Genomic DNA, 16,665 nt, shown 5'->3' on the forward strand with positions numbered 1-16,665 from the left:
CAAACAGACAAACAAATAAAAGTTGACTTACGCAGTGGAGATTTTATATTTCCTCATTGTACTTTCTCTGCTTTGTACAAATCTTCCTGGAAATCTCTGTAGTAACTCCTACTAACTGCTGTGATACCTACTGTGCAAGGCAGAACTGATCAACTGCAGAGAATCCTTCCAATTCCAACTCTTTTTTTTAAAACCATGTCAAATTCCTTCTCTTTAGTAATCCCCCTTATTCCCTTAGGAGCTGAAAGAAGATTTAATTGTTAAATTTGCATAGTAATTCAGCAAATAAACTCTCCAGTCTCATGTAGACCTTTAGTCATTGCAGGGTTCATTTTAGTTATAAATCACTTCCCTGTGGTCAGTCATGATGGCATTTCATACTCAGGAAGCTGGTGGCAGAGAAATAATTGAGGAACTGTCCATGTGGGGGCTTTTGCTTTAAGGGCTACTCTTTTATAATGTAACTTATTGCAAGATTATTTTTAGAATGGAGCTTTGCAGGTGGATTGTGTTTGCCCTTTCTCTACAACTATCCATGTCATAAAATAGTCCTGCCGCAAGGGGCTTGTGTCTGGTAGACCACTTGTAGCAATTCTGGATATGTGAAATAACCTAAATCCTAACAAAACATAGTAAATACAAATGTACCATCATTGCTGCTGGATTAAAACAAAATTTTGATTTTAAAGATCATTTGCAAGTATGGGAATTTGCACCGTTTCTGCAGGACATGAGCAAGGTGGAACATTTTTGGAATGAGCAGAAAACTCCAAGTTTCTAAACACAGTCCACAATACCTCATGCTAACATCTAGAGACTTTTAAAATCATGACACAAGGAGCTGGATTGCTAGGTTCACCTGTCCACAGGTATGGTGGCACAATTCAGTGGTACAGTTTTAGTATTTAGGATTTTGATGCTAAAACTGCTCACAATTCTCTTAGAACTTCTACTTGGCTTTACTGGATCTGTTTCCTGTGACAAAGCATCTTGAAAAACTACAATCTCAGTAATGAAGAGGAAACTCTACATTTGTCAGAAAGAGGATGTAGCCTGGCTGAAGGTGTGTGGAGCTTCTACCTTTGATGGTAGCAAACTGAACTATGGAAAGTGTCCTTTCTCCATGAAAGTGAAGAGGCTGTGCAGTCTCCATGCTTTGAAGTTTTCAAGGTCCAACCAGAAAAAGCCCTGAGCAGCCTGGTCTGAGCTCATTGCAAACTTAACTTGCCTACTGAGAACTAATATACAAACTTCTATTTAAACAGCTTATTCAGGTTTCAGTATTAAAAAGCATGTATTTAATTTCAGGAGGAAGCTGAATGCTTCAGATCTGTGGTAGTGCATATTTCTGGGAGTTACTGTGTTTCTCTGTGACGTGTTTTTCCCCTCCCCTCCCTTATCCCTGAAACGTTACCCCATTGGTTGGTGCTATATATCCCCCCGCCCCTCTCCCGAGGTTTGAAAGAGTCCGGGAAAGAGTAACCCGGCCTCTTCTCTCTCTGGCAGCTAGCCAGAATAAACATCTTCTGATCCCCCGGAGGGAGAAGCAGCACCCTTTTGGTCTTTTCTCGGTCTCGAGGAGCCTCTCTGACCCCTCCATTCGACAGAGCTAGCGTGGATTTACTTCGGGGGGCAAAGGGAAGGTCTCCTCACAGATCCAGATCACATTTGGAAGAAGTCAGCCAAGGAGAGTAAACTCCTGACAACATCCACAGATCTGCTTACTGAGAAATAAATAAGTACAGGGATTCAGAAAAGTAACATAGCCCCTTCCATTAATTCTGCTTAAAGCACCCAGCACAGACAAGCTTACTTGTCTGTGGGACAAATAGGACTTGCATTGTTCCTCTACCCACCCACCAAGACTGAGCTGCATCTGCCTCTAAACATTGACCATGTCTGTCATCTCCTCTAGTTCAGACAAAACCTGAATTAAACAGTCAAATGCCTCTCTTTATCACAGATCTGTGCTGATCCCTGCTGAAAAGAGTTACAACAAAGTATATCCCACAGAAGACACTGGCTGAACTTCCCTTTTGAGGTGAAGAATAACATCTGCGTAAATTGCTTGCAGCAAATGAAGTATCACATGGATGGAATCTATGCTTGCTTCTAGTAAAGTCTACCATCAAATATCTGAATAAATTAATTATTTTTGTATGAGACACAAACCCCATGTGTCACTGCCAAAATGTTCTTTCCAAGTGTTAAATCCAGCTCTCACAGAAGTTGCTGGATATGTCTGACTCAGGGGGCATGGTTCATTTCCAGTTCCAAGGCTATCAGCCATTTTTGCCAGAAACACTTGGACATACCTATTTCAGGCTGTTTAAGAAAAATGTGTGCCTGTCATTCTGAAATTTAAGCTTCATGAACATCTGTGCCTTTAACTGATAAAGGAAATGTTGCAGAAGTAGGTCTGAAGAAGTAAAACTGCAGCTTATGATCCACAAAATGTTCTAGGGAAGTCCTCCTAAGGGAAAACATCTCAAATGTTCCTTGACTCTTCCCCTCAAAATCTACATGATGCTGCTGCTTGTGATGTGGTGCATGCTCTATTTCATTCTTGTAAAATTATCATCTTAAGGCAGCCCTGCTATAGTGAAGTGATGCTGGGTAGTATCTACCTGGTAATTCTCCTACAGCTGGTTCAGTTTTCAGAAGGCCTACAGGAGTGCAACAGATCTGAGCAATTAATCTCAGATACACATACCTTGAGATAGTTGTGGGAATCTTCTATACTTAGTTTTGAACTGTGACAACTTCTCCAGCCTTACCTTTCCTCCAGCCATACACCTGCACGCTTTTTTGTTGTTGCTGTTGGCATAGGAGATGTATAAGTTCTATACTGACTTTTTTAAACCCTCTCACTGTATATCTTTTACTTCCACTGGCAAAGAAAACAGCTGATTTCTCAATGTCAGCTGTTTGCACCAAGTTTATCATACTGAACTGTGTAATTACACTTTTGCATTCAACAATAGTCAGGACATATGTGAGTCCCCACTATCTGTAAGGCAAGCCATTTAAGCCGTTTCTCAGGAGTTATGAAATCAAATGGGGAATTTAGTTAACAAATGATTGGTTGTGTCCAATTCTTGCTCCCTAGGAAGAATTAAAAAATAAAAAAGTAGTTTTGCTTGTGATATGACTGTACATGAGCTTAACCAGGCAATTGTGAATGAGAGAAAACTACCAGCATTTCCTCCCACTGCAGCAGTGTTCTTGGAACTATGAGGAAATTTAGCTTCTTTGGATTTCAGAGCAATCACTTGCATGCACCATGACTTACAAATAGGTGGGATCTTGCAAGTAATACAACACAGAATTCCACATCTTTGTGTCATAAAAGTCACATTAAATTATCAGCCTAGTGCTTTCCGAGCATATTGTCTCACTGATCTTGAAAGAGCCATCTTGGTGTTGGGGGAGCAGTTATCTAGGTGATAATCAGTGCTGAGACCTCAGAGCAGCACAAAGAAATCTGAGAGCTATATAAACATTCAGCTGAAATTCCTTTACACAGACAATTTTCCCTCCACTATTCTTCTGAACTCCAAAAGAAGCATAAGCCCTGACTCAGGCAACGCGGAGTGTTTGCTCTGGCACCCAAGCCAGCAGATGTGACTACTTGGCATCCTTTCCCGAGACTTGAACCTCATGGTATGTCTATGCCAAATGTATCCACATTATGCAAGAGTAATGGAAATTCGCCAGGCAGAGCAATGCTATGTTTTCCTAGATAAATGTTGCTCAGTTTAATTTTGAGGAACTGACTGATAAAGGCCTCAGTGATTACCTTGTTTGCCTGTCTTCATTCTGTGAAATCCAGCACTTTTATTGGCACAGATAACATGAAAAACATGAGAGAACAAGTGCATTAGAGCAGCAAAAGAGGTCAAGCAAATCTTCTGGTGAAAGGTGAAGCGCCCACCCAAAAAAAATGGTTTCTTTTCTCCTTGGAAGATAAGCCAACTGCACAGAAAGACCACTAAGAATAGTTTCCCATCTGACATGGTTCAAGTGACTCAAGCTGCATGGTCACAGTGAGCTGTTCATTTCAGTTTTTTCTTTTCTTCAATTCCAGACAAAGCTCACCATGTAAAAATGCTGGGATGAAGGTAATTTGCCTTTGGCAGCACCTGAAAGGTGAGAAAGAAATGTAACAATTTGTTCTACACAATCTCTGCAGAATATAAAGGAGAAAATTAAACACAATTGAAAAAAATAGTGCATAGGATTACCCAACTGAAAGACACGCTTTAAAATAAAAAGTCATCTTGATTATCATCACTTTGCCCTTCATTTGAACCAACTACTATTGCCTACAGCCACTGTACCACAGCAAGAAGTATGAAGTAAGCTTTTTGCTTCATACTCACACACTTCTCATAAAAATATATTCCTGTTTCTGACTGTGGTCTGATCACACTCTCAAAAATGTAAGTGTAATTTTTTACCTTCAACAAAGACACTTGCCACAACCTCACTCAATAGCATTCAACATGTTCCTGATATACACAAAGAGAGCATCCCAGACCAAGCAAAGAGTCAGGGACATGTGCAGGTAGCTACCATTCAGCTTTGAAGTTGAGGAAGGTTGTAGATCTCCCATAGAGTCTGTTTGAGGTGTAACAAAGCTGTTGTCACCCAACCACAGCCTGACAAAATGCCTGGAGCATGCAATGCCTTTTGTTGCAAGATCCTTCACTCTGCAGGGGAGAAATGCTATTGAAATTGGAAGAACACCTAAAGCAGCAGCAGGGGATTGCTGCTACACTATTAGTGCAATTGATTGCTTCAGTAAATAGCCAGAAGTAGCCATTACTTCCTAAGTTACTTCCACTGCAGTAATCAAGTTCTTGTTAACAAATTTCAACCATGAAGGAAATCCAAAAAGAAACTGCCTTCCAACCCTGGACTTTACCTTCAGAAGAACTGAGGAAGACACTGTGAATCACAGGGTTCCTGCAACTTATTATTCAGAGGCCAATGAAAAATTGAACCACTTTCACAGCACTTTGAAAGGTGTTTAAAAACTGTTGGCCTAGAAGGAAAATCCTGGAAACCATTCACTGTGGATGTCTTACCTAACCACTGGTCTGACATGCAATAAGCCATATCTATCCTGCAGGGACAGGAGCAAGGTGCTAATGTTTTCCAAAGCCCCACATGAAGAAGAGTAAGTGCACGGTAATGGCTGAGTGGATAGTTCACAGTGAATAACTTGCTCAATTAAAAAGTCTTTTTTTTATCTGCAGACATTGTTGTTTCTCAGTTACTCATTTGAAATTATTGTCTGAGTTATTTGTTGTCCACAGTAATTCATTGCAAGACTAATCAAAAGAATGCTAAAACTCAGAATACCAGACAGAGAGCAGATATTTCTTTTCCTTGATTAGCTAAATGAGACATTTTGAATCAAGTCTCTGCTTCAATATTTAGACACAGAAAATAGCCTTGCAAAAATACTGTGTGATATTTACTTAATTTACTTAAATTTACTTAAATGCTACTGTTTCAATAGCTGGTAGTAAATTCATTCAAAAATCTATTTGTGAAACTCAGCAGAAAAAACATGAATAATCAAACAAACTACTTAAATAATTTAAACACAGCATTATCTGAGGGTTAAATGTTTCCCAATTTGAAAACACAGTTGTCAGGTGCCTGCAGCAGAGTTTACAGGACATACCTTCAAATTCACACTAAAAGAGTGATTCACAGATACAAGCTAAAACTAATTCTACTACTTCTACACATACAAATTGGAAATGGTGAAATATAGTATACCTTGACCACACTCATCAGGAGCAAAAGATCAGTGCTCCCAACTTCCCTGATGGACTGAGTTGCTCCTTTACCCCCTACAAATGTTCCCCAGGAAAAAAATAAATCAGTTGTGTCAAGCTACTAAGAATCCTGTCAGCATGTAACAACCAAAAACATCTTATATATAATAAAAGAATATTGAAAATACATGTATAGACTTCGACTATTCTATATTGTTCAATAGTTCAGCTGGTGTATTAAAATGTATTTTGAGATGGTATTTGGTTATGTTCAATCTCTACTTGACACTTATAAGCAATTTAAGCGAATTAAAGTATTTCATATACTAGTTGTTATTCTTCCTGCTGAAGGAATAAACACATTCCACAGAAGGGAAATTATAGAGATGCAAGTTATATGGGGTGACAGGTATATGGAGCTAGGCAACATTCATGTTTCATTTTGCTAATGGATTGGGTTACAAACCTCTCCCTTAGTAAGAAGCGTATGGATAAAGTAGATACACACAGTCTTTGCTTTTTTACTGTAGTCCAACAGGATGCTTTGTAAGTTATTCTTACCAAGTGTCAAAATGAGTCTAAGTGACAGATTATGTATTTGCTTACCTACATTTAACACTGGCATTTCTCCATTCACTCACACTAGGGTAAATAAACTGAGGCTCTGGCTCCATATTCCCCCTTGTTTGATCTCACTCTAGATCAGTGATGCCAAGCCACCAGCACTGGCAAACAGAGATCTGGGCTGGCACCAATGACAATGAGCAAACAACACTTTCAAAACATGTTTGATGCCAGATAGCAAAGAGCACCCTCCCTACTTCAGGAGCTTGTTGCTAGAAAGGCTTTCAGCTCTGAAATCCACAAATATCTCTTCCATGCGGCTGGAAGGGCCAACGCATTGCTGTTTTCTGGGGCCCCCAAAAATAAGTCCATTATAGTTATCCCAAACATCGACACATAGGTGTTTCCTCCTGATCTAGTTGATGCAAAACAGTGTCTAAGAATGAGCAAACCTAGCTCAGTAAGTCACAAGAACCACATCCGTACCAGCTACAATTCTCAGCTGGTTCAACCATCATTTCAAATCTTTCAGTTTTTAACAGGCAGGAATCTTCAGGAGGACGCAACTAAACAAAAGCAGGATGCAGCAAAAGAAAAGCACACCAAAGCCAGGCAGGGCGAGTGTGATAAGAAGAGAGAAAATTAAGGCATACACTCTCACTAAGCTGCTGCTACCAGGCTTTTGGTGGCACCTATCCGATTTATTTTTAGGTTTATTATTAGATTTATTACTAGTTTTAGATTGGATATTAGGAAAAATATTCTTCACTTAAAGGATTGTCAAGCACTGGAACAGGCTGCCCAGGGAGCTAGTGGGTTTCCCATCCCGGAAGAATTGTAAAAACATGAAGATGTGGAACCTGGGGACATGATCTAGTGGTGGACTTTGCAGTGCTGCATTAATTGTTGAACTTTATGATTAATTGTTGGACTAAAAGGCCCTTTCCAACCTAAACGAGTCTATGATTATATCCTCTCCTCTGCCACATGGCACTCCAGCCTGGCAGTGTAAGAAGGCCAGGGCAGACCCTCCAGAGGCAGTGATTATACCTCTAGTGCCTGATGCACCTGTATCGTGTTCCTGATGTTCCTGGAGCGATCAGTCCACTCTGGCTCCCCTGCTGGGGCTTGGACTCTCACTGAGTGCTGCCACGGGCTGCTTTACATCCCAACAGGGACGGCCAAGTCGTTTCCTCTTAAAATTACACCAGTCGCCACTCCCCACACAAGGGACCTCAAGAGGCTGTGGGGGCCGAGAGCGACGGGGCACTGGATTATCCGCAGGGCTGAAACACGAGGTGGCTCTCTGGGCTGGGAGGCGGCGGCGTTCGCTCGTCCCTACCGGCACCCACAGGTGAGCCCGCGTCAGCCCCAGTCTCTGCCCGCCCCGCACGGGCACAGGCGCCTCCGGCAGCGCCCGCGCCCCGGGCTCCGGGCTGGGCCCCGCTCCCCGCCCGGCCGCACCGCGCCGCCCCCACCAGAGGGCGTCACGACCCCGCGTTCGGGCGGGCGGGCCCGGCCCCGCCGCCGCCCTGCCCCGGCCGCTCCCCGGGCAGCGCGGCCCTGTGGGCACCGGGGCTCCGCACCGCCCGCCGCCTCCCTCGTGCGGGGATCCGCCCCTGCGCAGTGCTCAGGGGCCGGAGCGGGGCTGCGCGGAGCCGGGCTGCGCGGAGCCGGGCTGCACGGAGCGGGGCTGCACGGAGCCGGGCTGCCTGCTCTGAGGGGCCGAGTGTCGCCGCGTTGTGCCCGTCCCGCCGCCGCAGCTCAGGCTGTGCGGGGAGGTGCTTCCCGTTGAACTTGATTCCCAGATTGAGGACTGGGAGGTGACGGCCGCTTCCCTAGCCGAAACTCCAGTATCAAAGAGGTTTCTGTGTAGTAGCCCACCCTCCGCTATTTGGGCAGCTAGTGGCTGGTTGGGGGGAGGGGGTTCTGCTGGAAAAGAAGCGGTTTTAAATGTGGATAATCTGAGCTGAGCCTTTCAAAGTTCACACCCCGTGAAGCTGCCGAGCAGAGGCAGGCGGATGGGAGAGGGATGTTTCATAAGAATCAACTGGCTGCTGCAGAGCAAGACTGGGGAAAAGTAGTACCCTCAAGACAAATGCCATTGCCAGACCATATTGGTACGATTGCAAGTTACAAATACAACTGAAGACACAGAATTTGCCAAAAAAAAAAAAAATAAATAAAAGACAGAAAACAGATGCAAAACAACAAGATGCCAGAATAAAATGAATCTTAGGCCAGCGCTGGAACACACGGCAATCCCTCGCCGTTCAGGATGATTTAAAGGGATGGAAAAGGGATTAAGGTCTAATCCAGCAGTTGCTCTGTTTAAATTAATCTCATAGGAGTCAGTCAGGATATGTATATTTAGAGAGGTGGAGAAGGAGAAGAAAGAAAGCAAGAAATTGCCAGATCAGGCCCTGAATTTAATCTGAGGAGACTTCAAATAGTTCCTTGCGCCACACTCATTTTAAAAGCTGATTATATGATCCAAACCCTCACAGATATTTCAAAAAGAAAAGGTGACATTGCTAAATATGCTGTTCTTTCTGGAATACTGAACCCCAAGTCTCCCTGCCAGTTGTTGGCTGTGGCAGAGGCAGTAGCCATTTCACTCACTGGCTGGGGCCCTCTCCATCACTGCTGCGCTTTCCTTGGCTGTGATCTTGCTTTCAAATGCCACTGATTTTCTGGGACAGTCCCAACTGTGAGGAAACTGTCCCACTGAGTCTTGGGTTTCCTGAGAGCCTGAGTGATTACAGAGATTCTTCTTCCTTTTGAACTCAAATGTTTTCCAGAGCTGCCTTCTCTTCCCTGCACAACACTATCAATCTGAGGCTGGGCACTGAAATATCTACACCAGCACTGCCAAAAACAGCCTTGCATATTTCCAAGTGGTTATGCAGCCTTTAGTAAATCACCTAAGCGTGAGCAAACCGTGCTTCAGGCAGTGCAGAAAAAGCCAAATCCAAATGCTGGGGACAAGGAGTATCCAGGGAGGCTTGTGAAGACACACTGTAAGGGAAGACAAAAGATATTATTAAGTGCTAGCCCCAATCCCTAGCACACATTATCAGTAGGTTTCTTCTGCACGTGTGGGTGTCCTTTACATGCGCAGGTGGTTGTGTCTGAGGCAGGAATCAGTTTGAAAAAAAGATAATCTTATAACACCCATGTTCTAGTCCCAGAACTACAGTACTCATTTTAGCAGTTATGACTATGAGCAGTGCTGGGTTTATAGTTTTCTAGCAGCCTTCAGCATCTGCAGAGGGACCAGCAGTTCCTTTCAGAACTGAGATCAACCTCATTGATATTGGAATATTTTTTTAAAATCCAGATCAGCTTAGCATCAGAGGCCTGAGCTTAATCCTTCTTTTCACAAGTAACAAAAATTACATTTAGCAAGTAAAAAAAATACCTTTTGTGGTGTCCCACCCTTAAGGGGAAGGGAGCACCCAAAATTCACAGATGCTCATGGTCAAAAAGGAGCAACAAAAGTCAGAGGATCTGTAAAAGAATCTGCAGAGTTTCATTAGTAAATTATAAAGCTGGCATGGAATAATTATTTATTTATTGGTATAAATTAGTCCCTTCTTGCATAAGCCCATGGTGGTGGGTGCTTATTATCTTTATCTTGCTAAAAAAATGCTATAGACCTCAAACTCTAAGAGGAGGGAGACTTTTGAGGAGTCAGAGCATTTCCGATTACAGTACTTACCTGTTTGTTGGGAACTGAGGGAAGGGAGGGAATGGGATCACACAGAGGGAAAAAAATGACAAAATTAGAGTAACTCAGACTATGAGCCTTTCCTTCGCATGTCAAAAGCAAATCAACAAATACATGTTCCTGCCTTTATGTAGGTAAAGGAAGATATGAATGCTGACTGGAAAAGCCATCTTTTCAAAGACTTGTAGCTCAGCTGAAATGAATGAAAAATTCCAATGGTCCCCAAAAGTAAATACTTAAACTGAGCTGGGTGTATGCAACTGAGCTGGGCATATGCAACCCACCCAGTATCAACAGTACAGTGCAAGTAGATGTTGAGATCTTGGGGTACATTCAACCAGTGATGAGAAGTGAGTGCACTGGTAATGCCATTTTGCAGGCAACAAGGGTCACAGCTGGGATCCCAGACTTCCAGCGCCAGCCAAACACTGAGGCCTGGGTTTGCTCTTCAGTGCTGTTTTGAGCATAAAAAACCACCTACCTTCAAACATCACTGTCTGCATTCTCATTTTTCCAGGAAAATGTTGGCAATTATATTACCCTACCAATATCAATTGTGCATTTGTGTCTGTTTCTGTACAGCTTGCGCACTGGAAATGTGTTTTGGCTTTAGTTCAAATCCACTTCAGTGCCCCCAAAGAGATCTTCATTGTTCTAAAGGCTTGCTGAGATTGTTTCCAGTTTATACACAACTGTTTCTAAACCCTGGGACCTGTGCTTTTGGTTGTCTATCAGGAAAGAGTGGCAAAGATTAAAGAAGTGCATGCCTTTGGCTGCATACTTTAAAATAAAACAGCCGTGGTTTTCAGGAACCTCTTTTAAGGTGCAATAAATCCGACTTTCTAAATGCCCAAGGCTGTGTTTATCTAGAAGTATCTTGGGGGAGATTGCTATGTCTATTAATCTGTTTTCCTGTTTCCTTACCTCAGGGCTTAAAGGCTGCATAAACCAACCAGCTAGAACACTGTAAGGAAAAGTCTCCACAGACAAGTATCTCCCTCTGCTTTCTGTTCTTAAGCAGCACTCCTGGTGCAAGGGAGTCATTAGACATTCTTATAAAGCAGGAGCAGTAGATGAGGGTGATCCAGTAGGGACAAACCAGCATGACCTCTGTCTTAGAAGAAACCTCAAACCTCTTCAGGACCTTTAAAAGAGTTAACAAAACAGTGGATAAAGGACAACCAGTGTCTGTGTTTTATTTAGACCTTCAAAAGGCTTTTGATAAAGTTCCTGAGAAGAGGCTATAAAGGAAACTTAGTAACCACAAGGTGAGAGGTAAAGTCCTGCATGGATAGGGGGAGAAAAAAAGCCCACAGCTGAGGGAATGGAAACAAAGAGAAGGAACAAATGGTCTATCTCAGCATGGAAAGGACTTCCATGTAGGGTACCCCCAAGATTAAAAATATGACACATGCCTGGTATATTTATTAATGATTTGAAGGCCATGGTGAAGAGCAAAGGTGACAAAGTTTGTGTCATGGAAAATTGCAGAGGATGAAAAAATTAAGAGAACTGAGATAGTGAATGAAATTAAGCACACGCAGGAGAAGAACACTTTGTAAAGAACACTACAAACTACTTATGTGTGTGGGCAGGTTTTGAATTTTTTTAAACATCCCCAAATAAATCATGCATCTGTACAGTCAGCTCAAGGGAACTGACTCCTGACCATGCAGTGGTGGTTGAGAAAGCATCAGTCTTTTTGAAAAACTTATGAAAAAGAGGGGTTTTTTTAAATTAAAAAAAAAAAAAAAACAACAAAAAAAACCCCAACAAATCAATAAAGAAAAGACTACAGTCCTGTGATTTCATATTAGCAGATGGCATGACCTGTTTTTGCCTTGGCTATCACCAGGCCAGTCACCAGACAAATTTAGGTTCAGCCCACCCTGCTCAAAGGAGAAGCAATAAAAGGAGCTGCCAAAAGGTCTGATAATGCTGTGTTTCTTCTGCCTCTGTTCTTCGTGCTAAGGTTCTCTGGGGCCTGAGAAATCAGAGGCTATATTGGTAAAATATATATCTGATAAATTTAATGAATATCTCTCTTGTACCAAGAAGGCTGAATAGAATCTCTCTCTTTCCATGTTACACAATAAAAGCTTTGGCACATATTTAAAGAGTCATGAAATATATTTTATTGCACTGTAATTTGGTTTATTGGGCTTTGACAGCTGTCTTTGTTAAGAATTGATCCTTAAAAATTAATATTTATTTGGGGGTAACAGTTATCACAGTTGAGAATTTTTGCTCAGTCTCAGGTTTTTGGTCACTTTTAACATTAGGCAAAGAAGCTGCACTCTACATTTGAGAAGGTAGGATCCAGGGTCAAAGAAGTATTCATAAGACATGCTTAGTAAAAATACACACTACTAAAAGAAAAATATATGTTTTTAACCTCTGGGATCGAGTTCTGAGGAGAAATATGAGAAAGAGGGACTTAAACTTTTAACTTAAGTTACTGTATTTAAAGGTAAAATTATGAGCTACATGAAACCTGTTGTGGGACAGATAACAACCACATAGGTATAGCATAACAAAAGAGAGAGAGAGAGAACAGGAGAAAGTCTCATGGCTGATCACTGAAGAATAGGGGTCATCTCAATTCACTTCACCTATCTGAAAGCTTGGTATTGAAATGAAAAGCTTGGCATTGGAAGTGAAAGGAGACAAACCCATACCCAAGGGACTGTTCTCTGGAGGTGCCTATGAATCCTATGTTTCCTGTTGCCTCTATCTATTGATTCAGAGATGGTTATAACATTCTCTGAAGCAGAGTATCTTTAAAATGTTACCTGTGCTTATCCTGGCTGGGATGGAGTTAACTTCCTTCATGGCAATCCTGATGGTGCTGTGGTTTGTGTTAAAAACAGTGTTCATAGCATATGAATGTTTAAGCTATTGCTGAAAGTGCCTGCACAGCATCAAACATTTTGCTTTTTCCCACTTTGTCCCCACTTCCTGGAGCAAATAGGTAACAGGGAAGCAAGCAGCTGGGAGGGGACACAATCATGAAAGCTGACCTGAACTGGCTAAAGGGATGCTGCATGCCATAAAGTGTAATGCTTTGCAATGAAAACAGGGATAGGGAAAGATCAAGGAACTTCTTGGCTTCCAAAGTGTTCAGTGCTTGGAGACTGGTTGTTCTGCTTGTGGTTTTCTCTTTCTCTTTCCTTCACCAACCAAAACAAGTTTTCTCACTTTTTTTTTTTCCTCTTATGTCCCCCATCCTGCTATGGGGGGAAAGGGTGAGTAAGCAGCTGTGTGGGAGCTTGGATGCTGGACAGGATCAATCCACCACTATAGCTATTATCCTGGATTCCTAAATGAACTGTTTGCACATATGAAGAGTGAACCAAAACAAATGTAAGTATTGTAAAATGGGATTAAAATATCACCAAAAAGGATATGTTTGAGTGAACCATAGAGAAATGTGGGCTGGATTACCCTTATTGAGGGGAGTTTCTGCAGAGCACCTCAATAATATTTTTTGGATTTTAACAATCTCTGTCTCAGATGATGGTTTGCCTATCCATCCCACATGCATAAAAGAGATTCGTGTGCAAAGTTATATCTATGAAGCAATATTTAATGTGCTCCTGAACAATCCATCTGAGTCCTGTGCCTGTGGCAATATCACAGGAAATGCCAACACACAACACATAAAATGTCAGCTCTCTACAAAACAAGAAAAGAAATGCTATTATGCTATAATATGATGCCTCATGCAGTTTTCTTCTACATTTATATTTGGTTTCCCGAAGTTCTTGAAGCAGGAGCATACACTAACCTGCTCCATAGGGCCATGACACTTGATGAGATCAGTGTAGTGAGGGAGACTGATATCTCAGTCTCAATATTACTTTGATCTGCCATGTGGCCACAAGAAGCCACCCCATCGCTCTGTACTTTGCTTTCCTTCACTTATCTGGATTGTTTATTTGAATGTAATCCCTTTAGAGAGAAACTGTCTCAGGATTTTTAGGCACAATGGCAGAAATGGCTGTCCTCTGATATATTAAGAAGTGCATGGTGGCTCCATGGCTAGAGGAATCTGACTAGATGTACTGTTGGGTTCCATGGCAAACCACCAAAGTTTGCCTCCACAGATGCTCCTGGTTTTACTTTCTCCTACAGTATCAGATTAGGATTTCCTTCACACCATCACAGTCTTGTTACTACTGAATTTTTCACAAGCCCTCTAAGCCTCAGGAAAGGCAAGCTGGCAGCCATGGGCCTGCTAGGGAGCTCTCAGCTCCATCAGGTGTACTGCACAATTGTAGCCAGTAATGGGGATGACTGTCAAGCACACTTTCTATTTCTGCAATGGGAGCTTCTGCAAAGTCTGGAGACAAACAGGGAGGAGGGTCTAGGGACTGGCAAGCTGCTCTTAGCAGAAGTGTCTTAAATAAAGGTTAAAAATAACTTCTGTTGATTTCAGACCAAAAGTCCTGAGAGAAGAGGGAGGAGGAAGAGGAGGATTCCAGCCCTGGGAGCAGCCAAGCAAAGCAGCATGTCCCTGGCACAGGAGGAGCAGAGGACATGCCTTCTGCAGGGATTATACAGAGCTGCTGGAAGTGAAGCCTGAAAACCGGCATAACGGAAGCTTGGAAACTGAGCCCTGGGCTGAAGCGGGTAATTTACCTTATTTGAAATAAAAACAGCTTAAGTTGAAGCCAGCCGGAAATTCAGCTGACTTGAAGCTGCAAGCAAAATTAGCATAACACTCTGCAGGTTGAAACATGGGGGAAGCAGACTGAGGGATTGAGCCTTGACGTCTGGCAGTGTAAGGAAGCTGCTACTGCTTCTGCAATGCTATTCAAAATTATCCCTTAAAGCTAAAATCATTGCAAGACCAAGCTAGAAGACCATAATAGTGCCTGTTGGCCTTAACTGCAACAAGCAAAAAAAAGACAACTGCAGCAGAATCATCATTAAAAGGAATACGACTATGACTAGCCCCCTCAGACTGGCAGAGCATGGTAAGTACAACTGACAGACTGAAACATCTCGGCCAGAAGTCTGTCAGTGTAAATCAGTGTAGCTCTGCCACTGACTTCCATGGTGAAGCTGGGCCAGTTCATTCCGTTAAGAATCCAGGTCTTGAATGCCACTAGGTATAGTCTGCGTCCTGCAAAGTGCTCTTTGCTGGGTGGGGGCTAGGGGAGGAGGGGGTCACAATTCACCATATCACACCGAAAGACCCAAGGTAGCTTGCATTACTTAGCTCCAGCAATCTAATCCTAGAAGCCTTCTAATCATAGTGGTTGCCAGACAAGCTAACTCAGCCATGCGAACTAATGTATCCTGCTGCCGTTAGACTTATTCTGGTCCCCAAGCTAATTCCTATAGAGCTAGCTTGTAGCGTTAGCCTGTATAATTCAACACTAGACTGCACTGGCAAACCCTTTAGGAGTGTGGCTGTGTATGTGTGCAAGCAAGAGAGCACAGTTAAGTGATGCTGTACTCCCAGACTTGTGTATATCTGGGAATTCTATTTGCCCATGTACTGACGACCAAAGACCCAGATCTTTTCCTGGTGTTTACAAACCAGCTCCTATGTCAGTAAGTGGCTTAATTTGAATGACATAGTGATTAATGTAGCCAGCTATAATAGGGCACAAATGCTTCTGCTTCTGTTTCCCCTGAACTTACATTAGCAGCAACAATGGTATCCTCTTCTTCATATCTGAAAGCAGTGCTTTCTCAAATATGGAAATTTTTCACCACTGTGTCAGGATGCAAAGCAATGTCATTGCATGCAGAGTTAGTGTTTTGTCTGAACACCATCATATTCTTATTGCAAGGTACTATTTTTCCAAGACCTGGAGTGGATTTTCTGGACTACAAATACCACATGAGTCTTACTGAAAGGATTCCTTCAAAAGGGATCCACAATATGTATTTTCATACAGAACATGCAGATTAGTCACAGTGTCATTAGCATGGCATCTACCACCATTCTCTTGAGCTCATCTGAGTTTCATTACAATATCCCAGTGTCTCAGGATCTCTGCTGTCTTTAAAGCAGCAAGCAGCTGGGTGGAACATGTGATCAGAGAGTTCACCAATGTTTGCAGTGAAACATAAACATGAATGAGCCTAGACATGCTTGGAAGCCCAAGAAAGTATTAATAAAACTTGCTCAGTGTTTTTAATGAAGGTGTTTGGAGCAGTAAGATCCCAGAAGTCGTTTCCAACTGGAGGAATATGCACACATATAGCTGAAGAGACAGAAAATGCATATTTTCTAAAGAAGACATTTCTATGTAATTATCTTTTGCCTATAAACAAAGGTCTTAGTTGTTTCAACTATAAACAGGTCTTAGTTGAAATTTTGAGATGAACCAACTTCTATATAACATGAATTCTACACACATAAAAGGAGCAAAAAATACACAGTGGGCTTTTTTTAAAATCTGTTTTTCCATAAAGAGATACTGTTGCAGACATAAAACTTTTTCCAGGCTTGCCCTGGGCACTCCTTGAAATATGCTGTATGGACAATACACACTCAAACCTCTGGCTGTCTCTAGGAGATATTCATCCTGTCTCTCCTTGGCAAGCTGGGCTTCCTGTCCA

At 42.3% G+C, this 16,665-nt stretch overlaps 2 long non-coding RNA genes across 4 annotated transcripts; one reads left to right on the top strand and one right to left on the bottom strand.

The window, feature by feature from the left end:
• Nucleotides 1-1,229: 1,229 nt before the first annotated feature.
• Nucleotides 1,230-7,794, bottom strand: LOC111926730 (uncharacterized). 2 transcript variants are annotated; one of them, XR_015283271.1, is made up of 3 exons: nt 7,407-7,794; nt 1,654-4,142; nt 1,230-1,330 (listed from the first exon to the last, which is right to left on the bottom strand). It is a non-coding gene; the product is annotated as an uncharacterized LOC111926730 (long non-coding RNA). The 2 variants fall into 2 exon arrangements; XR_002863144.2 differs by having other exon boundaries at nt 7,425-7,497.
• Nucleotides 7,470-16,241, top strand: LOC111926731 (uncharacterized). Of its 2 annotated transcripts, none has more exons than XR_015283269.1 (3): nt 7,470-7,710; nt 13,331-13,449; nt 14,525-16,241. It is a non-coding gene; the product is annotated as an uncharacterized LOC111926731 (long non-coding RNA). The 2 variants fall into 2 exon arrangements; XR_015283270.1 differs by lacking the exon at nt 7,470-7,710 and adding an exon at nt 7,874-8,220.
• Nucleotides 16,242-16,665: the final 424 nt, after the last annotated feature.

Source organism: Cyanistes caeruleus, chromosome 2 (assembly GCF_971803275.1).
Source record: "Cyanistes caeruleus chromosome 2, bCyaCae1.hap1.1, whole genome shotgun sequence".
NCBI lineage: Eukaryota > Metazoa > Chordata > Aves > Passeriformes > Paridae > Cyanistes > Cyanistes caeruleus.